Here is a 10230-nt window from a genome sequence, read left to right as displayed (position 1 = left end):
GCCTGCGTGGTGAGCCTAGTGCCCACGTGATGAGCCAAGAGCCCATGCAAGTGCCTGCGTGGTGAGCCAAGTGCCCACGTGGTGAGCCAGTGCCCGCGCAAGTGAGTCACAGAAGATGCAACAAAAGAGAGATGAAGGGGAGAGTCAAGGTGAAGCACAGCAGAGACCATGGAACTGAGGTGGTGCAATTGATAGGAAACCTCTCTCCATATCAGATGTCCCCAGGATCAAATTCTGGTGAATCCTAGAGGAGAATGATAAGAGAAGATAAAAAGAGAACTAGATACAGAAGATCACACAGCAAATGGACACAGACAGAAAAAAAAAAAAAAAAACAAAAACCCCAGCAGGGCAAGAGAGGGCAGGGGAAGGAAAAAAAGAATTTAAAAAATTTTTAAAAAGAAGAGTTAAACAACAAAAATCTAGATAATCAAAATAAGGGAAAGAGAAGGGAACACAGAGGGAGGAACTCCATCACTCCTTTGGTCCCCAACTTTCTGCAGACCTACTTCCACCTCGGGTTGCTGGGTCCCTCTGGAGTCAAGCCCCAGCGTTGCGGGCCAGTCCCGAGAGCAACGCCGCCGTCTACCCGCAGCAGGACGCCTGGTGGTCGCACAGCGTGACTCGCCAGGATAAAGACCTTCCTTTTGCTTAGCCTCCAATGTTTTAGCACAATTTTATTGGTTGACCTTTCCTATTCACTTTCAAAAAACTAGAAGGAAAGATAAAATATTTTCTAAACTTTCTTAGAGTGTTGAAGCATTAAGTGTGGGATAAATTGCAGTTATTTTTCAAGAAATATTGATTAGAATTCCAAGAAATGGAGATGTTCGGAAAACCCATGGTAAATGAGAACCAAATGGTTTTTGAATGCTCTGGGATTGGCACTCCTTTGCATGCCTGTCTTTCTTAAGTTTGGCTAACTTTTAGGTAACCAAATTTTTATTACTTCCTCCTTCATGTTCTTTTGCCTTGGGTAGAAATATTGAATACAGGTCCGTTGCTTTCTACCTTTTGTACAATACTTGTAACACCTTGAAATCCACTGGACAAATGTGTATTTAGAAGTTTTAACATACACTTTTAAAAACTTGCTATGAAGTAAAAAATAAACTGAATCATAGAAGAGACTTTTGATCAGCTGAGAAGAGAATTCCAGGCAGAGGCCAGGGTTTAGCAATTCCAGACAACAATATCGCTTTTGGTGTGGCTCATTTGTGAATCCAGACTGTATGGAAAAGGAGAGATGGATCCTATTCAAAGTGGAGCCATATTAAGAGCCTTTGTAACTTCAGACAAGCAAGCATACACAAATCTGTGGCAAAGTAAAAACCAATCAAATGTGTGATTAGTTTCTCTCCCTTTCTTACCCATTACACTCAAGTTATCAGTCAATCCATCAACAAATATTATTTTGTTGGCATGGTAGGGTAAGCACGAACAAGCATAAGTCTAGTTAAAAGGAAAAAATGAATACTGGAAAAACGTAAATGCCTTAAAATGTTGAACCAAGGTCATTAACTGAAAAGTCAATAAGTATTCATAGAATATTTCAGAGAAGTGTGAGTGGACTAAAATCGGAAACAGCACTTCATCCATTTCATGAGAGAACACTTGTTGAATATTTACACTTAGGCTTGGTCATGGGAAAGACAGGGAATAACTAAAACATACCTTTGTCCTTAAAGGGCTCATTGCCTAATGGAAAGAGCCTGGAAATTAAATAAATAATCATAATTCCATGTTTTAATACAGATATGTACAAATTACTATGGGAACAGAAGATATTATGGGGACAAAAGAGATGACTCCACATGGGATTATCAGAGGAATTCAGAAGAAATGACATTTGTGCTAAGCCTTAAAGAATGAGTCAGGGGAAACGGATTTGGCCCAACCGATGTCAGCCTACCACATGGGAGGCCCAGTGTTCAAACCCAGGGCCTCCTGACCAGTGTGATGAGCTGGCCCATGCACAGTGCTGATGGCACGCAAGGAGTGCCATGCCACTCAGGGGTGTCCCCTTTATAGGAGAGCCCCACGTACAAGGAGTGCACCCCGTAAGGAGAGCCGCCCAGAGCAAAAAGAGTGTAGCCTGCCCAGGAATGGCGCCGCACACACGGAGAGCTGACACAACAAGATGACGCAACAAAAAGAAACACAGGGGAAGCGGACTTGGCCCAGTGGTTAGGGCGTCCGCCTACCACATGGGAGGTCCGCGGTTCAAACCCCGGGCCTCCTCGACCCGTGTGGAGCTGACCCACGCACAGAGCTGATGCGCACAAGGAGTGCCATGCCACACAGGGGTGTCCCATGCGTAGGGGAGCCCCACGTGCAAGGAGTGCGCCCTGTAAAGAGAGCCGCCCAGCGCAAAAGAAAGTGCAGCCTGCCCAAGAATGGTGCCGCAAGCATGGAGAGCTGACACAACAAGATGATGCAACAAAAAGAAACACAGATTCCCGGTGCCACTGATAAGGATAGAAGCGGTCACAGAAACGGTCACACAGCAAATGGACACAGAGAGTAGACAACTGCGGGGAGGGAGGGGAGAAATAAATAAATAAATCTTTAAAAAAAAAAAAAAAGAAACACAGATTCCCGGTGCCGCTGACAAGAATGCAAGCGGATATAGAAGAACACACAGCGAATGGACAGAGAGAGCAGACAACTGGCGGGTGGGGGGGGGGGTGGCGAGAAAAAAAAAAGAATGAGTTAGATCTTATTAGGGCTTGGGTTTTAAATGTTGGCATGTAAAGTGAACCCTTAAATCACCCATAAAGTACTAGATATTTAGTAGCTAGTAAGCCCAACACAGCCAGGTTTTCTTCCAGCTTTGGAGCAGATTGTTGTTTCTTCTTGGAGACCAGATGAAGAAGTTGGCTTGCATTTATTGGCTCTGTTGTATGAAAAACACTTATCTTTAAACACTGGGATGACACCCTCTGTGGCAAGATGCTCACATGACTAACATATGAGAAGCGCAGGGGATCTGAGGCAGACTGAGAGAGCAGTTGATTCGAACTCCCCATTGCCACCACATGTTCATTCAGAAACATAAACTTATTAAATAGAATGGACAGGTAGAGTGGTCCTCCTCCTCTCTCTTTCTCTTTGCTTGAGTGTATAACTGGATTCTAAAAAATGAAGTGCACATATGATGTAGTTGCTCATTCTGTGAAGAAAAAGAGGGATGTTGTAGATAAAGGGACAAAATGTAGGAAACACAGAAGAAGGAAAGGATCCTGGCATATTCAGAGAAAACTAAGGAAGTTCAGGATGGTTTGTTTAATTATTGACTAGGATTCAGAGAGCTTGGTAAAATGGGGTTCCACAGCTTGTGCTATAGAAGTCTTTGAATTGAACTGTGCAGGCAATGAGGAGCACCTGATATTTTTAAGTCAGGAGGTGGCAGAATGGGGTTTATTTTCGGAAAGACCATTTTTTGTAGCATGGTAAGAATGAGGTCAGCACATTTTTTTCTGCAAAGGGCCAGATCATAAATATTTTGGGCTTTGTGGGTCATACAGTCTCTGGTGCAACTACTCATATCTCTGTAGGAATACAAAAGATGGGCATGATTGTGTTCCAATAAAACTTTATTTACAAAAACAGGCTATGGGCTAAATTTGACCCAAGGGGCCATAGTTTGTTGACTCCAGGACTAGAAGGTGATGAGGTCACTGGTTATGGTAGTTTGAGACTGTATGTACCCCTGGAAGGTCATGTTCTTAAAGCTAATGCTTTCCTGTGTGTGTACCTGTGGTAGGTGGGGACTTTGGATTAGATCACTTCAGTAAGGCCTGGCCCAGGATGAGTCTTAATCCTCTTACTGGAGTACTTTATACACGGGATGAATGTGGAGAGAAACACACAGAGGCTGAGTGAGGAAGCCGGAAGCTGAAGCAATGAAACCTGAAAGAGAGGAGAGAGACTAGCAGGCACCACCGAGTGCCTTGCCATAGTCAGTCTTCGGGGAAAAGGCATTGCCTAATGATGCCTCGATTTGGACATTTTCTCAGTCTCAAAACTGTAAGCTTGCAAGCTAATAAATCCCCATTGTAAAAGCCCACCCATTTCTGGTATATTTCATTTTGACAGCCTAGCAAACTAAAACACTGGTGGAGAGAGCAACAAGTAAACTGGTGCAATACTCTAAGTCAATGATTTGCAAAGTGTGGTTTCCAGGCCAGTGGCGTTAGCATCACCTGGGAACTTGTTAGAAATGCACGTTCTTGGACCACAACCCGGTTACTGTATCAGAAACTCAGGGAGTGGGGCGCAGCAATCTGAGTTTTAATAAGCCCTCCAGGTAATTCCCATACCTGCTAAAATTTGAGAACCACTGGTCTAGGATATATGAAAGAGAAGGTGTTTCCACATTTGGGCATGGGAGTGGGAAAGAATAGACTGGGGCAGATTTAAGAAGTTCCAAATAGTCAGGATCTCAACTTTCAACATACTGACTACCATCAACAGGACCTGATCATTGTTTAGATGGTAGGTTGGGAGAGATGGAAAACAATATCTACATTACCTCTATCCATTATGTTCACTCCTGTATCCCAGTGCCTAGAACACTGCTAGGTATAAAGCAGGTGCTCAAAAAATATTTTTTGTAATGGATCAATGAATTATTTTTTTCAAAGTTATAGCTTAGGTAACTGGACAGATGAGGAATGGTGTTAACCAAGATAGAGAATACATCTTACTGTTTTTAGTTATGAGGAAATAGGGATAAGGGACAACTTATTGAGTACCTGCTATGCCTGCTATGCATCATACAGTATTTTACATACATTATCTCATTTAATCCTCAGAACGACTGAGGCTGGGAAAAGCGGACTTGGCTCAGTGGTTAGGGTGTCCGTCTACCACAGGGGAGGCCCATGGTTCAAACCCCGGGCCTCCTTGACCCGTGTGCAGCTGGCCCACATGCAGTGCTGATGTGCGCAAGGAGTGCCCTGCCACACAGGGGTGTCCCCTGCGTAGGGGAGCCCCACGTGCAAGGAGTACACCCTGTGAGGAGAGCCGCCCAGTGCAAAAGAAAGAAAGTGCAGCCTGCCCAGGAATGGTGCTGCACACACGGAGAGCTGACACAACAAGATGATGCAACAAAAAGAAACACAGATTCCCGATGCCGCTGATAGGGATAGAAGCGGTCACAGAAGAACACACAGCAAATGGACACAGAGCAGACAACTGGGGGGAGGGGGGCAGGAGGGAGAGAAATAAATAAAAAATAAATCTTTAAAAAAAAAAGGCAACTGAGGCTGGGCAACTCGGGCAGAGGGTGGTAACTAAATCCAGGTCAAACCACCTTGCAGAACAGAGTTTGTTTTTTTTTCATTGATTTTTGTAATGAAGTTGTAGGTTTACAGAAAACTCATGCAGAAAATACAGCCTTCTTAAATACCATGCCATCCCCCCCCCAACACAAACATACAGACACACTGGAGAGTTCTGTTTTGAATTTTGGCATGACCTTGCAGAATAGGAAAGCTTTAACTATAAAATACTATATATTACTATAGAATTTTGCTGCTTACAAAGCAGCTACATTAGTTATTTAAGGAAAGTATATTGGTGTAACAGAAAAAGCATCGATTTCCAGGTTCAAACCGCAGCTTTGTCACTAATGCTGTGGCAGGAGGTGGCCACATGGTCATTTATAAAAGGGAGGTAATAACAGTGAATTGGACTGCTATGCCAGTTAAATGAGATGTGTGAAGCCACTGGTACAAAACAGGCGCTCAGTCAATGGTGGACGTTATTATTTTGTGATCTTTGATATAGCTCATTGTGGAAGGATGATAGTGTCCGTCCATCCCCCCGTTCCCACCCCAAGAAGTCACCTGAGAGAGGTGCTTTCAGCTTGTCTCACAAGTACCTCTTAATGAGTTTCCCTGTTTTGCTTCAAGGACTTATCTCCTTGCTCAAGCCATGTTGACACTGAAACAGGTTTTGAAGTTGAGTGAGGCCCATTTCGGTTCAAGGCTGGCTTTAGCTCACTTCCTTGCTCCGGGCTGGCCACTAGTAGCTGTCCACTCCAAGGTTTTCAAGCTCCATTCGTGTCAGTTTTCCTTCTTTCAAATTTTTTTTTTCTTTTTAATCTGCAGCTTCTGTAAAAAATGTTCCCACTTTCGTTTTCCCTTGTCAAGTCAAACAATGGATGGGGCATGGGGGATCAGAAAACAGGAGTCGAAGGAGACAGAGGTGTTCTTGAAAGAAATGCCTCCTGTCTCCAAGGAATTTCTTCACTGTTAGGAAGGGGGAGAAAAGGAAACAATCCAAAGAAAGCTGTATTGGCTAAAGAAGCAAAACTAATCACTAGGCCCTGCTCTACCCTCTTTTTCTCTGTCCTTAAAAGGGCCTAAGAGGGGCTATAGCTCTTGTCCATTTTCAGAATTTGAGGTAGTCATTTTTCTATTTCTTCAAGGACACAGGCCAAATGACACCTGCTCCTTTATCCTTAAGAGATCGGTTTGTGACATTGCACTTACCAGCTTTTAGAAGAGAACCCTTTCATTTTTTAATATGCTTTAGGTGATTTTGGAGAGCAAGACTACAGTGTACGACACGGTAGGTAAACAGCAGTTTCCATTTCAAGGAGAATGCATACTTGACCATTTTGCCTCCTTGGTGCCACGAGATTACAAAACAAGCAGAGATAAACACAGCTTTGGTGGAGTTGTGTTGCAGAGCAAGGAAAGGTATAAGTGGGCTTTTCTCGAGAACACATTGTACAAAATATAGGTGAAGCTATAGGAAAGGTATTCTGAATATTGATGTCTGCAAGTGATAACTGAATAATTTTGATGTAAGAGTCTTTTCCCCAAGATGTGAAATAAAATCATCTTACTGCCCGCCTCCCTTTAACCAAGCTTCTAGTCCTTTGATAAACACGATGTTGTCAAAAATGACAGAGCTAATTTGTGACTTTTCCCAAATAAATTTTTAGGTAATACAAGATCAAATGAGTCATTCCCTTTTTACCCCCAAACATGAATTAGAACAAATTGTACTGTTCACTGTGTTCTGTCACACAGGTAGGATTGACATAAAAGTCGGGATTTTATCAAAAGATTTGGAGAATTATTATTAGAGACCACTTTCCCTCAACACTAACTGGATTCTTAGAGGATAATTGATGATTTCTTATTGAAGAATAGTCTAAAGTCATGACATTTGGGGTTATTTTAAAGTCAACTCCAGGAGTCTCAAAACGTCCCTAGGGCTGGCCATTTTTGCCTTGAGTTTACTAACTGGGATTCTAAGAGCCAAAGTCTCCCAGCTAATGTATCTTCCAATCACTGGTGAAGTGGAAGGGGGAGTAAGTCACGCAGACAATCCCTACAGTGATTTGTACTAGTGGCAATTCACACTTACAGCCCTCTGCCAATTACACCCATGCTGTAACTTCTGACACTTGAGCGGGAGTTTCTCACATGAACATATGTCGTTCTCCCCTTTTGAGGAAACGAATCTCTACCTCACACACACCAGCAGGACGTGATTAGTTCTAAGCCCTAGGTTTCATGACAGGAAAATATACTACAAGAGAAAGAGAAAACAACCAATAATCATTCCTGAATTCGTTTTTTCTTTTCCAAAACAGCATCAAAAACTGCCTAAAACTTCCTTTCGATATGCTTGTCAAAATGCCCTCAAGGAAATCATCCTGAAATCCATGAAACTAATAAAGGTTTGAGTTTTTTGTTGCAATATAATAGTTGGCAGGAAAATACAGTCAAAGAGATGGCATCATATTAAATGGATTTTATGCTTATTCACTACCAATAGTACTACTTAATTGATTTATGTGTACTTTAGAAAGCTTTATGCTATGAAACATAAAATATGTCATTTATAGTTTATTAAGTCCTACATAAAAAATAAAATCTGGCATAAGTCTCTAGGTCAGGAACTTTACCCTTCTGCTAGAGTACTGTTTCTGTGCAAAAATAATATTTGATACAGTCTACTTTCACCATAGTAACTTTCCTAGGAATATAACCCACATATAAAGATCCCTGTTTTTCCCAAGTGCTAATCACTGTCATGTTCCCACTGTGTTTGAATGAGCTGTTTCTGCATTCTTTTGGGACTTTGAATTGAAATAATGAAAAAAATTAAAAATTAAGTGTATCTTATGATCAAAGGTTTTTATTCTTCTGGATTTTAGAAGTGGCAGAAGAGGCATAAGACAAGATAGAAAAATATTATAGTAATACGCAGAGTTTTGGAAACGATCTTAAGGTAAATGTATATATACATGCACATACATATATAATCTATTTCTCTCTTCCTCTATCTCTACATCTATCATCTGTCTGTCTATATGGAAAGTAATGAAAAACACTAGTGTTAATGTAAATCTACTGCTCTATGGGGAAAATGAGCAACACGTGAAAAAGAAGAACCTGGTCTTAAGTCATCAGGTGCCGTATGAAAGGGGTTCTGAACCATTTCCCCAGCCCCTTCCAGGTCCCTCATCCCCTCCTTATGCCTGCCAGTCTTCTTGTCTCCTTAGTTTTCCCTTCAGAACAAGCTCCAGCTTCCCTCAAGCATGATTTTAGACCTCTCTCTAGCTAGAGTTGCCAGGGCTATCTCAAGTATGGGTTTTTCTGTTCCTTTGGTACCACCAGAATAATCTACTAAACTCACTCCCAGTCCTTTGAGCAGAAACTAGCAAAAAAAGTAATAGGAGAAATAAAACTCATCATCTCTATTTGAACATAGGAGAGAACTTGGGGATGGAGGTAGTATTCTATATTGCGATTTCTTCAAATTTTCACATCCAGTGCCACTTCACTTTTGAAATATTCAAGGACAATAACCGTGAAGTGTTATGCCATCCTTTCAATTCTAAATGATTAACCAGTGCTTGGTTAATAGCATTAATGGAAAAAACACTGCCTGAATACTGTAAAATGGTGGCTAATGCAAACATTATTTATACTTGGCTTTGAAATATGCTTTTTAAAGGCTTAGATTTACATTTGGGAAGACTTGATATCAAAATTCAAACAAATAAACTAAGGCATGGAAGGGTAAGGAGCCCCAAATAGCCCAAAACATCTTTAAAAAGAAAAATGAAGTTGGAGGACTTACACTTCCTGATTTGGAAACTTATTACAATGCTACAGCAATCAAAACAGCATGTTACTGGCACAGACATAGAGACCAGTGGAACTGAATTGAGAGATCAGAAAATAAACACTCATCTCTATGGCCAATTGACTTTTTTTATTATCCCCTCCCCCTTGCAGCTTTTTTTTTTTTTTTTTTAATTTCTCTCCCCTTACTCCTCTCCCCCCAGTTGTCCGATGTCTGTGTCCATTCACTGTGTGTTCTTCTGTGACTGCGTATACCCTTATCAACGGCACCGGGAATCTGTGTTTATTTTTGTTGCGTCATCTTGTTGCATCAGCTCTCCATGTGTGCGGCACCATTCTTGGGCAGGCTGCAGTTTCTTTCGCGCTGGGCAGCTCTCCTTATGGGGCTCACTGCTTGCAAGTGGGGCTTTCCTACACAGGGACAACCCTGCGTGGCATGGCACTCCTTGCGTGCATCAGCACTGCACATGGGCCAGCTCCACACGGGTCAAGGAGGTCCTGGGTTTGAACTGCGGACCTCCCATGTGGTAGACAGATGCCCTATCCATTGGGCCAAGTCCGTTTCCCCCTTGCCGCTTTTTGTGTGCTGTCTGCTCTCTGTGTCCATCTGCTGTACATTCTTCTGTGTCTGTATATATTTATTTCCCCTCCCCCCTTGCAGCTTGCTTGCAGTCTGCTCTCTCTGTTCATTTGCTGAGGGCTCTTCTGTGTTCTTGCTTCTCTCTCTTCTTTTTTTTGTTGCGTCACCTTGCTGAGATGGCTCTCCATGGCCATCTGCAGGCCGGGTGCTGCTCCGCAGCATGCGGGAAAGCCTGCCTTCACAAGGAGGTCCCCGGACGTGAACCAAGGGCCTCCCATATGGTAGAGGGGAGCCCAACTGATTGAACCACAGCCGCTTCCTTCCCCTATATTTTTGTTGTAACATTTAGGTAATCTAAAGCTTCTTTAAAAATAATGGAAAAAAAGTTCACGGAAACCTCTAAGCAGATGTTGTCTAAAGGGCAAGAAAATAAAATTTAATAGAATCCAAGGAAGAACAACTGTAGACAAACACTCTAAGGCATTAAGTTGAGCCATACAATATGTTGAATTTAAACCATTACTGATCTACAAA

The sequence above is a fragment of the Dasypus novemcinctus genome, chromosome 14 (genome assembly GCF_030445035.2).
Source record: "Dasypus novemcinctus isolate mDasNov1 chromosome 14, mDasNov1.1.hap2, whole genome shotgun sequence".
NCBI lineage: Eukaryota > Metazoa > Chordata > Mammalia > Cingulata > Dasypodidae > Dasypus > Dasypus novemcinctus.
Note: the sequence above shows the minus strand (reverse complement) of the source record.